This window comes from Caenorhabditis remanei, chromosome I (genome assembly GCF_010183535.1).
Source record: "Caenorhabditis remanei strain PX506 chromosome I, whole genome shotgun sequence".
NCBI lineage: Eukaryota > Metazoa > Nematoda > Chromadorea > Rhabditida > Rhabditidae > Caenorhabditis > Caenorhabditis remanei.
The window spans coordinates 4,214,942-4,227,859 of NC_071328.1; positions in this window are offsets into that span (position 1 = coordinate 4,214,942).

Below are 12,918 nucleotides of genomic sequence, written 5' to 3' on the forward strand. Positions count from 1 at the left end.
AGTCAACGGACTCGGTTTTCTTTTTCATGATTGGCTTCTTGGCCTTCTTCGTTTTCTTTCCTCCGGCATTCTTCTTCTTCTTCTTCTGAATTGGAACCTTCTCCACTTCCTTGGCCGAGGGGTCTTCACCGATTCCGTTGGAATCTGTGCTGACCTTCTGGCGTTTGGATGGAGCCGGGTCATCTTCAGAATCCGAGGTTTGAGTCACGTGTTTCGCCAGGATGACGTATCTGCCTGGAAGCTGTTGAGCAGATGGATCAAGGAAGCGATCTACGTTGTGACCGAACTTCTCTTCAGCCTCGAGGGCTTCCGAGGGAGCTACCTTCTCTTCTATGGCCTTTCTTCCGCCCGAAGAGCGTTTCTTCTGGCGGCGTCGAGGGCAAAGCGTCTGATGGTGCTCACGTTGTTCGAGTGGCAACGAGGGATCGCAATTCTTGCACACTCTGTTCTTCGCCTTGCAGGCAGCTACCGAACCATTGCAGCCAGGTTGTCCACAAATCATACAACGGTTCTTTTCACGGAAGAGTTGGAGTTTCGAGGGCAAATCTGGGTACTTTTGGCACCTGAACGAGTCGTGATTCTCCTGGCAGAAGAAGCATCGCGTGGAGCTCTGAATATAGAACTGAATTAAAGAAAAGATTTTCAAAACTACTAAAACGTACAGCACGGTGAGATTCAAGATGCTTGCGCTTCTTTCTCTCCTCGTCCTGACGTTCTTGAGCGTGTTGAGCGAGGCCAACAGTTGTCTCAATCGCAACAATCTCGTCGAGGGCAGCTACCTGCGATTCATCGTCATGGTCGCCGGGTTCTAAGATTCGAGCGAAGGCATCCTGCTCCTTCTTGATAGCATCAAGTTGGTTTACAAGATCTCTTATCTCGGTCTCTTCCTCCAGAGACGTGACTTTTCTCGCGATGGAACTGCGCAGCGAGTTGTAGACATTAGTAATCTTGTGCGAGGTCTTCAAGAACTTGACACGATCTACCATTCCGTCGGTCAGAAGCTTTTTTCCGAGGAGAACACTCTTTCCCTGGCGACGAGCCAGACGTCGCTGGGTCAACGCGAACACACGCAGTTGCTGCAAGACTGAGCCCATCATAACTGACAGACCGTCGAGGGAAGCAAGTGGCGCGAGCTTGTCGACCATGTCAGTCCACTTGTCAGCCGAGGGGAGACGCTCCACGAGATCAGCTTTAGAGACGAGGGATTCGAGATCTTGTTTCGTGGCGAAGGCCTCTAAATCTTTCTTCGTGATGAAGTTGCTGGCATCATCAATGGATCCGGACGAGGTGTTTTTGGTTTCGAGCTGACGCGCGATGTTCTTAAACTCCTGAAGAATGGCTGGCAGTTGCTTCAATTGTTGAGCAATGTCGAGGGCATCAATCTCCGCCAGATTCGCGGTTTCCACGACTACATTCGCAGCCTCCAACATTGGATTTCCATCCAAGTTATCATCTGCAAAAGGAATCGAATCAACTCTCGGAGTATTGGGTCTCCCGTTTGGGAAGACGAAAAACTCCAACGGACCTTCGCGGATCTCCTGATTCGCTGGAACTTCATGCTCTTGCGAGTCAGACTCTCCAAGAATCGAGGAGTGAACCGAATCTCCTGCATTGCTGGCTTGATCCGATGGATCTCCTAAATTTAAAGCAACTGATCACCATTCTTAGAGTTGATAGCACTAACCAAAGTTCAGATCATCCAACTCGAGGATATTTCCGTCTTCCGCGTCTGCACCATTGGTTCTTGGAACCGATGAGTCAACCGAGGGATCTGGAAAGAACCGAGTCACCATACGCTCAATGAAAGTGTGTAATTCCCTTGCGCCCCTCCCAAAAGAACTCTTTCGAGCTCTATGGAGATCGGAGGCAATGGTATCTTACCGACTTCCGGATTCTCGTCGAGGATTGCGTCTTCGAGCATCTTCTCCTGGTTAATTTGTGAGTTTTCGCTGCTCATAATTGCTAAATCGATATAAAGCTATAAAGATTAATTCACCGAATCGTAAACGAAACAGATATTGAACCGGGTAAAAACCGAGTTACTGAATCACAAGCAATCATTAAGCAAACAAAACTCGACTTTTATTAACAAAAAAAGAATATGAATGAAATCACAATTTTTCAACTTTACGAAGGATTCCATTTGAGCGATAAGATAGAATCGAGGGATCTCGACTGTAGCTTATGATGAGACTTCAGCGTCGCTTTTTGAGCGACTTGACGGATGTGACAGATATCTCCATAACCATGCGAGTCCTGCTGTGAATATATCGAGGGTATGCATCCGCAGATCGTTTTCACGAATTAGGCTCATCGAGGATAATCTTAAAGTGGAGTAGCGAGGGCGGGGGTAGCATCCAAGCAATCAAGGATTGCGGAATGCAACGCCGCCCACTGTTCTGAAGGACCCGTGCTTCGAAAAGGACGTACTTCAAGAGCGTCCGGAGTCTTCTGAAGAAAGAATTCTTCATTCAACTCGGAAGCCCGAACAGCATGTACTCGCTGAGACTCCACTTCAACAAGAATCCACGTTGACCACACTCGTGAGTGAGATACGAATTGATACGCTCGAACTACGACTGCAATCATCGCGGGGGCTGTAGAAATCTGATACTAGAGGCGACGTTCCCAGACTGAAACTAGGGTGGGGCGTCCTTCACTACGATTTCATCATCATTCGAAGCTTCGACTGACTCATTCGATAGTTCTCGGAATTCTAAATGGGGCTAACATTGTCATCATCTCAATCACAGTAAAGACTGGTAACACCAGCTAAATTTCAATGCGGCTGAAAAAATTGACCGTAGACTGGTTCGAGGAACGAGTTTATTGAAAACTTAATAAGCACATCAAAACCAAAGACTGTGAGATTAGACGAGGCAATTAGGCCGATTGTAGACGTCGTTGAACGCGTGAAGATGAATAATGTCCAGCGAGAGAAAGTCATTTGGATCCGAGGGCAACAGAGGTTCACATGAGCTAACAACGAGGGGAAGTAACAGAAATTTTGTCAACAAAAGGGATTCAGTTGGCTCGGCCTACTGGGAAGTAGTCGATTTCTTCAAGATAACCTGAGAATTCGAGGTTCCCGAAGGCGTTGCCATCTGAGTCATCTTCCTTATCATCGGACGAAGACGGCAGGTTATCTGAATCAGATTCTCCGGCATCCGAGTCGTCAGAAGAGTTAGATGAATCCGAGGATTCACCACAATGTTCAGACACAAATTTGCTGATACAACGATCCACGAGGTGGCTGTCCAAACGTCCCTTGCGAACGTCTCCGAGGACTTTCTCAAATAATCTTGCGATTCTCTGAAACATTTGGGTGATGCTGGGATATCTAAATCAGCTTATGGTACCGTGCAGGCCAAAAAGTGTTCTTGCTGTTTGCGAAGGTCCTTCTCGAACTGCGTGATTCCATGATAAGGATCACCGAGGCGTGGAGGTCCAAGCTTACAGACTGTCGGGTCAACATTATCGCTGAACTGGCTGCGGAACATCTCGTACATTCTATCGAATTTTGGAGTCATGTTACGGAGCGTGTCGGCGAAATAATGAAACGAATGCATCAATGCATTCTGACCGGACACCAGAAGGTCGAAGTCAATACGCGTCAGAAGCTGATCTAAAACACCATCATCTGTAATTTCTTTCTAGGCGTTCGGCTAGTCTTACTCTCCGAAGGCTCCGAGGGGTGTCTATTGCCCGAAGGCGGACGAGATCCCTTTCCCGACATCGTAGATCGCGAGTGATAGCTGAAGCATAATAAATATGACTCAACTGACTCTGGGAGCTACGAATACAAGAAAATCACGGAGGCAGATAAGAGAAAACTAAATGCGAATTCCTAAAAAAGAAAAACTTGCGAAATGCAAAGCGTCGAGGTTCGAGATGACGAGAGATAGTTAACGACATCAGTCGAAGGAGTCACCTTCTCAGACATCACTGACTAGAGCTCTACGCGAGAAGTTTCGCCGCAACACGATACTAAACCATCTCAAAGCTCAACGAAAGCTAACTTCATATCGATCGGGACCGATACTAGGGAAGCAAAAAACAAGAGGCTTCGGAATCATGACAGATTCCGTGATGTAGTTTGTCTGGAGTATAGTGTAATCATTAGCTGGAATACGGTCTCTCTTAAACGTCTATCATTCTCATCGAGTTTAAGTATGGTTCGGGGAGTGACTATCTGCGTAGATCGTGGTGGAGTCGAGGTATCGCTAGCCTAATAAGGCCCTCCGCTTGCCAGGCGGCCGGCCCGTTAATCTAACGATCCGCTTAAGAGTCGCTGCACCGAGGAGTACACAGACAGCCTATCGCCGAATCACACAGAAACGAAACGAAGACTTGAATGACAGAGAGGATCCATATTCCAAAAACGACAACTAATAACTACTGAGGGATTCGAGGGAGAGCGGGCGGAATTATACTTGACGGGTAGATTACGAATCACTATTCGAAATAGCAACTCTCATCCACACACGAGGAAGACTACATATCAAACTGCTCGATCGAAGATTCGATGGAGGCGAGTGATACGAGTTTCAGTCGGTATTTCGAACAACAAATCTAGATCGACCCGAGGGTGGAGTAGATTTGAGGCACCAAACTAATGAAATGAAACATCAAATGCGCTGCATAGAACCACCAAATCCGATACACAAGGCACCAAATATGATGTCTAGCTACGCTAAATGCTCTGAAAGAATCAGAGCAACTTCGATACTCATCTCCTCCGACTGTCCTACTAGCATAACTCCGGCGGCTCGCTCTTATCCGCCTACACCGCAGACTAGTACACCACTTAGTTTATGCTCTTTCTCTCATCCAGATGTATTTCACGAGTGGAATTCAAGACTGGAAGTATTTTCGACAACGATTGTAAACAATCTTCAGATTTCGGAAGAGATTTCTCAATCACTATTGTATCTGAACGACACAAAAGCCACGCGACGTGACGAGAAATACTCTGCGAAAAGCGGTCTAGAATACCCCAAATCCCAAACGGGACAGCGGATTTCAAACGAAATTAACGCTTCAAGAATTCCGTTGCAATTAGGGGGAAACCTTCTATGTTCCGCTCACGAAGAGGGGAGGTATACTAATTTCGCCCGAACTACACTCGATACTCCTCATCTTTCATAAGATACTCAGAGTTCCGCGTTAAGCATGATAGAATATCTAGGATCTGGAGCCGAAACTCTTGTTCCATACATCATCTACTTTTTCTTAGCAAAAGTTATCCGATAGCGCTAGATCTGGTTATAAAACTATCATAGTCAATGGCACCGTGGAGCAGTAAATCCTAGAATTCACGCTCCGGGGGGCCAGAGGATCCGAATGCATCCCCGATCCGAAGGATCTCGCTCGATAAGTGAGGAGACACTCGCGCTGATTGAAGGGAATTGATCGGACGCCATCGATTCTCTGGTCCGAATAGAAGCTCTCAAGGACTTCTCCGAAGAGATTCCGAGTGCTCCAATCGGCGTCAGAAAATCTGAGGCGACGGAGAATTCCCAAATCAGCTATCACTTCCGCAAACGGGCAAGCCCGTGTTAAAACACAGCAAAAAGTGAGAGCGTCTTTCACTAACGAGGGAGGGCTACGGAGAGAAAAATGCACCAGATCGCCTATGGTCGTTTCTTAACCAGAATCGTACTAGAATCCTCCCGAAACATAATCAATACGCTCCGGGGGGCCAGAGGATGCTCCATAGGGAGTGTCCTCCTCAGAAACTTGAGCCAGAATCGGTAAACGAAAGATATCGTCTCAAACCAATACGGCCGACTATTCCATTAGTCTTCAGGACGATCCGCAAGCGCGAGTCTGGCGACCTGCTGCGAGGGGAGTGACCTTACGACCCGAAATAACCGGTTTGACTATTTCAGCTCGTATTTACATACTACTGAATATGTCGGTCGCCGAGGCCTTTCGAATACAGCACCTCAACTAAGTCTTCTGGTAGATAGGTCAGTTTTCGAACTAACGATGATGGATTCGGTTGAAAATCAAAACGCATGTATCCGAGGAAGGATGCTCAAAAGAGCTTCCGCTCGATACGAAATTCAGCCGATTCGATCAGATCAGAACGAACTGGAACCCACTTAATGCTTAGCTCTCCGAATTACAATTGATACGGGTGCGGTCCCTCGCGGTGCTTCGATCTCATCCATACTAGTACGGAGAGAATAGAAGAACGGAAAGAGAGCGCAGCGTTATCACGAAACGGATGACTCGCTAGCACTAAGCATTTCTCGTAGAGGAGATTCGTTCGGCTCTGACCGGCAAATCCAGGCGCTTAAAGAAAGCGGCTGTCGGACAGCGGGGCAAAGGCGAGGATTCATCAACCCATGAGAATATATCTATTCCCAGAAGACACGTGTGAAATTACTCATTTTTTCTGCGATAGTAGCGACTCACTTAGTTAAAGAGATAAGACCAATCAATTAAACTATTGACCCATCGTCCATATCCGGTCACGAAACAAAGGGTACCGACTGCTCGATCGCCCTCGAATCTACTCACAATGATACGCATGCGCTCAAAGTTTTTGATTTTAGGCATCAGTCTTAACCCTCCAGAATCCTGATACGGAGCTGGGGGACGATCAATAATCGATCGACTGTAATCCACTCTTTATCAAAGAGAGCCTGAAAGCGAGGGACGGGTTCGAGGATACCACTAGTAGACGTAAGAGGTGTATTATCGAGGTGACGGGGATTCGAAAGACCCGAAATAAATCGGGGGAGATCAAATCGCCGAGGCTCGCATTAACACCATCGCAATCAACTAGAACCGCTTGTGTCTCGAGGAACCGATTAGGAAATATCGCTTGTTCCTGCTCGGGCTCTAAGATTAGCAGTAAAAGGTCGCCTCGAACGTATCGCTACGCTATCTACTACGACTTATGAAATTCTGAGCCTTGAGTTGTCCCTCATATAGCAGGTTTTGCTTTGCTCACTCTCAAACGACTGCCAAATCCTCCGAGGACGATAAGGCGAGAGGAACAATGCCGAACCTTAAATGAACTTCTCATGGAGACTCGTTAACTCGAGGAGGCGGAGTACGAGACAGGTATGCACCTGCGCCGTGTCGCAAACAGTCGAGGGGTACTGTAGTCAAATGTATGTCGGAATCCCACAGGGAGACGGAGATACACTGGGGTTACAGTTCCTAATCGGTACAAAGATGGAGCACCTGAGGCCAACAGCGACTCCAACACATGGCAGTATGCGGTCTCTTGCCTGGCATCCCTGATACCGATCACTAACGAGTATGCATGAGCATCAATACTATACTCGGAAGCAACACAAGCTTCACACCAGGGGGCTCGCCTGCTCTGCATCAGAATCAATACTATTCAACAAATCAGAACGAATTCCGATTAGAATAGAAAAGTACCGAACTAGCATCAGCCGACCCGAGGTCTGGAGGACAATATCGATGACGGGGATATCCTTCGCCTCACGAACGGGATCGTATGCAGTAAAAACTGCTGATCGCGCAATCAGAGGACTGGCAACTGATACTACTCGAGCTCCGAAGAGGGCAAGCAGAACGATAAACCAACAAAGGAGTCGCCGCATATCAACACCATGCTCGAAACCAGGGACCCCCAGTTTTCGTTTACATTCTCCTTCCGCTCAAGCTCTCAAAATCTCAACCGCGGAGCTGCCTTTCGGCGGCTCCGTAGGAGTTTCTGATTGCTTTAAACTTCCGGAGAATGTCTTGAATCCAAAGCATCGATTGCAGATTATCGATACGGAAGCGAATTATTGATCGCCGGTCCTATCGGAACTCTCGAGGGCTTCGAATTAATCCGAATCCCGAGAATGTTCGGACGAGGAGGGGATAAATCAATAAAGCTTACGTATGTAACCTCCAAGTGACACAATGAACCCGCAAAGAGGCTCCCTCCGATCCAGCAAGCTGGCATGAAGGGACCTTGACTCTTAATTGTTATTATCTAAAGCGGCTGGTGAGCGAGGAAGACACTCGCACTGATTGAAGAGAATGGCTCGGACGCCTACTATGATTCTCCGGTCCGAATAGAAGCTCTCAAGGACTTCTCCGAAGAGATTCCGAGAGCTCCAATCGGCATCAGAAAACCTGAGGCGTCGGAGAATTCCCAAATCAACTATCACTTCCGCAAACGGGCAAGCCCGTGTTAAAACACAGCAAGAAGTGAGAGCGTCTATCGCTAACGAGGAACTAAAGAACAAACAAAAAAAGAGCCAAGTTGCTTCTTCCCGAGGGAAGAAGCGATACAAGAGAAAAAACACACGAATCCTGCACGAGCGTCATCAAAACACGACCATCCACGATACTTCTCCTCAATTCCTACCATTTCTGGCTCGGTCGGGGCTTCGAAAACATTCGAAAATGCTCCGAAGACGCGAGGAATTCCAGATCCGGTGAGAAACACGAGGGAAGTAGAGCCAAACGACGACATCCGAAGTGAGCGGGGCACGAGAATCCATCCACGAGACTTCTGATCGCTCTCCACCTGTTCTGATTCGCCCGGGATATTCGAAGAGGTTCGAAAACGTTTCGAAATCGCGGGGGAATTCAGAAGCCGGCGAAAAAACGAGGGAAGTTGACGAAATGACGAAGACTGAAGCACGCGAAACACGAGGGAGCCATCCCACACCAATGACAGCTTCCCGTGTGTGCGAAGCTTGACGTAGACATCCGAAGGAATTTTTTGAACAATCTTCGCCTCGCCCGACTCGTTCGGGTATTGGAGACATTCGAAAATGTGTCCGCTACGCGAGAGAGTTCGGGGTCTGGCAAAAATATCACAAAAAAATCGACTTACAGACAGAAAACGAAGCATTCGCGACACGAGGGAGCCATCCGAAACCATCAGCGAGACTTCTGATCGATTTCCACCGGTGTTCCGACCCGTTCGGGATTTTCGAAATATTACGAAATATTTCGAAATCCGGAAAAAGTGGGAATTCCAGCGAAAAACGAGGGAAGATGATCCAAACATCAGCAAACGAGGCGTCCGAAACACGAGGAAGCCGCAGCAGGCGATCCATTGAAACTTCTGATCGGTTCTTGCCGGTGTCCGATTTTTTCGGGATTTTCGAAATGTTTCGAAAAGTTTCGAAACACTCGAAATCCGGAAAAAATGAAGGATTCCGGCTCGAAATCGAGGGAAGTGGAGCGAAACAGCAGCAAACGGGGTGAAAGGAGCACGATCCATCCGTTGAAACCGGCGCGAGGGGGTTCCGATCGATTCCAGCCAAAATTTCAGCAAAAACCGCGGTGAAGTAGCACGAGGAGGCGTAATCCATGACGAGGCGTGGTGAATTCGAGGGTAATTGGGCGATTTCGCGTTGAAATGCGCGGAAGAACCGAAAAAAATCTCGATTTTCCCGAGGGAAAAGAGTTTTTTCAGCCAATCGGCGGAAATCTTGGCGAAAATTGCCGAATTTCTCGAGTATCTGACCGATTTCAGGCCTTTCTCGAATAATTCCGTCGGGAATTCGCGAAAAAATCACGAAACACGAGGGAGAAACGAGAAAGAACGATGAAAAAACGCCCGGAAATTCGCGTAAAAAGTGGGAAGGCCTAAAGCCGCTTCGCGGCGCAGCGCTTCGCACTAGAGCGAACTTGCTTCCAAATTTAAAGGTGGGGCCAAAATTGGCGCCAAATTCAAAAAAGGAAAGCAAAATTTCGGGGAGAAAAACATCGAAAAACCCGAAAATGAAGTTTGCGAAGAAGTTTTTCGCCGTTCACGTTAATTTTCCGAGGGAAAACAAGTGAAAACTGTACATTAAAATCGAAAAATATCGATTTTATCGGACAAAAAATGGGCAAACCGACTGATTCGTCCGGTCGAGGGGAAAAATCGATAATCTCGAAATTTTCCGCCCGAGCGGATACAACCTGGTCTAGATGCACCAAATGTGGCCACCCCTTCTGTCTCCAGAAGGCCGCCGGTAATGTGCCGAGTGGGGTGGGAACATGGGCCCAAAATATACTTCCGTTTTAGGTGGTTCAGAGGTAAAGGGAAGTGTCCCGCTGTACAGTTAACACGTGTATTAAATAACCGATTTATTCAGGGGAAAAGCATGACCCGCGAGGGACTGCATTAAAAACCTGATCGATTATTTCCTTTAGGAAATTACATGAAAAGGGAGAAAAGAAGTAAGCGAGGGATTCGAGGAGTCGCTCTGGGGATTCCTAGCTAATTAAAGCTTAGGGGAGTCCAGAGGGACGCCGGCGAGGCTCACGTACAACTTCTAAAACAAACAACAAAAAAGAGAATTGTTAAAAGAACAAAACTAAAAACAAGACTGAATAAATTATGATTAGGCCAAGTCGTTGTTGTCGGTCAGCTACGGTTGCACTCGTTTCCTGTGTGTCGTCGCGGCGAGACCAGTGATGTTGTTAATAGCGTGCGCCTTTGATAGTAGAGACGCAGACACGAGAATGGCGGTGATTTGAATTAAAAGGGAATTGCTTCCGCTTCCAATGGAGTTAAAGAAACAGGGAAAAAGGGAGAAAAATAACAGAAAGTAAAATATGAAATAAATGTAAACTAAATTAGAATAATTTAGAGAACAATTATTATATTTTAGTTTGGAGTGGGACAGGACCCTGATTCGGGGACCAGGAGACTGTCAACAGATGAGTACTTTTCAGCATCTCCAAAACAAAAATACATCCAATGTAATGTGACATTGAAAGGAGAACTCAAAGAAGACTCGGGATTTTATACAACAGATATACTTGATATTCATGATCACTCCTCACTGTCTGCCGGCATCTTGAAACATTTCACTGGCAGAAAAGCATTTTTGAGAACTGAAAGACTGGAAAACAGCGATATCATTCAATTTGTTCAAAGATGGAAATCAGGAATAGCACATCAGAATCTGGAAATGTTAATTGTTCGTTTGGACGATTGTTGTTCTTCCTTCGAGCCAAATGAAGTCAAAAAGTCTATTCGTATCGAAAATCTGACAAAAAATCAACCACTGATTCCAGTCGATAGAACGTAAGTTCCCCAAAAATATGTAGATCTTCATCAGTGATTTCAGCTTTACTTTCTATTCTCAATGCTGGAAGTCATCATACTGTTCAAGCCTATCATATGTAGTTCGGGAGACTGATCAACACGTGGCTTCAGTGATGATTGAGAACCAGAAATTCGTATTTGCAGTCTGGAATGAGGAACACTTCCGCTGGATCTTTGAAAGAGATTTTAAAATGAAATGATTTAAATGAAACCCTATTGAAGATCATTATGTACATTCAATAAATTTTATTAATAAACTAAAACTGTCTTCTTTTCATTAATAAAAATTTGATGAAAAGCTGATGCAAAGACTTTTGAAACACCCTAATATTTATTATTTTGAGTAAACTATGTAAGTCTGGCAAGGTCGTGAATTACGATCTATTGATTCCACGACAGCTTGTTTAAAAATATCCCTCTTCTCCTGGCAATCTTTACTAATAATATTCAGCAGATCCGTTTGTCTGTCCGTATGTCGCCGATCCTACCGCCCTTCCTACTGAACCGATTTTCTTCAAATTTGGACCAAAAGATCAGAAATTTTCTCTTAATGATGCCCGTCTTTTTCTTTTTTCAAAATTCTCAAAATGACGCCTTCTGAGCCAAAAACACTGATAAAGCATAGGGGAATAAAAAACGGAAAAAGTGGCGTGAAACTGTCGGCCTAAGCGTCGTCATTTCTTTCTTTTCATTGGCTTGCATTTTCCGTGGCCGCATGGTTAGGGTTGACGTGTTTCCGCGTCCGATCTCGCAAGTTAGGCGTCGTTGACTACACAGTTAGTTTTTAGAGCCCGGGGGCGAGAAAAGATTTTTTGGTTTTTTTTGTTGATAGATTCGAAAAAAATAGAAATTTCCGAACATGCCGTTTGTTTCCAGTGAGACCTACGTCACGAACAAATGCGGACCGTTTCCTAAAAAAGGAATGACGACAAGCATTTTTTGTTATCATCGGATTCAGAAAAAATTGAGGACTAAAAACGTTTTGTCTCCTTCCAGATTGATAGGCATCACAAATAGATACGGACAATTTTCAAGATACGTGTAATTGATCCATATGGGTCCACATTTAAAAAAAGTATTGATAGCCATTTTGGGCAACATTTCCCTTCTTCTCATTACAGTTTTTGCTCCTCCCATTTTTAAAATATAATGACGAGCGCACGGCCTCCAGCGAAGGCCCTCTCAATGCACTGCGCACAGTACTTTGAGAGAGCCTCTGCAGGAGGCCGTGCGAGCGAAAGTCGCGTGAAGTCCTTATATGGGCCACGTAAAATCCGTTTTTTCCAACTGCTGATAACTATCATTTTCTTTCCAACTACTAACTGTTCCCGTCGACAATTCACTGGGTGCTCATGGTGATGCTTCTCCTGTTCCCCGCGATATCACCTCCACATCGGATGCTGTTCCACGGCTTCGTGATAGTCTGACTTTCGGGTTGAATGGCCTAAGTCTGATGAGTACAGAACAATAAATAGATGAAGGTGTGTTCCATCGATCAGAATCAGATGGGAGAGTGGAGCTCGGAGGAATTGATGAGGAAGAGGACACGACACAGAGACGGACAAAGAAAAACTACAAAAAGAAGACGTCCGGTGAAGCTATCCGGACCCGATATTGTCAGGATTCCAAATCAAATGTTGTTGACCTGTCAGCAAAAAATATGAGATGAATGTAGGTACGATATCAGCTCGCATTCAGAGGTGAGCGTGGAACTTAACGGAATTGACGGGATCAAGGGCACTCAGCTGATGACACAGGAGCCGGTGAAAAAGCCGGTGAAAAAAGCCGCTGAAAAATATCGACAAAAAGGAGACGTCCGGCTCTGCTTTCCGGCACCCAAGATTGTCCGGATCTTTACTATCTCTGAGATTGAAAATTATGGC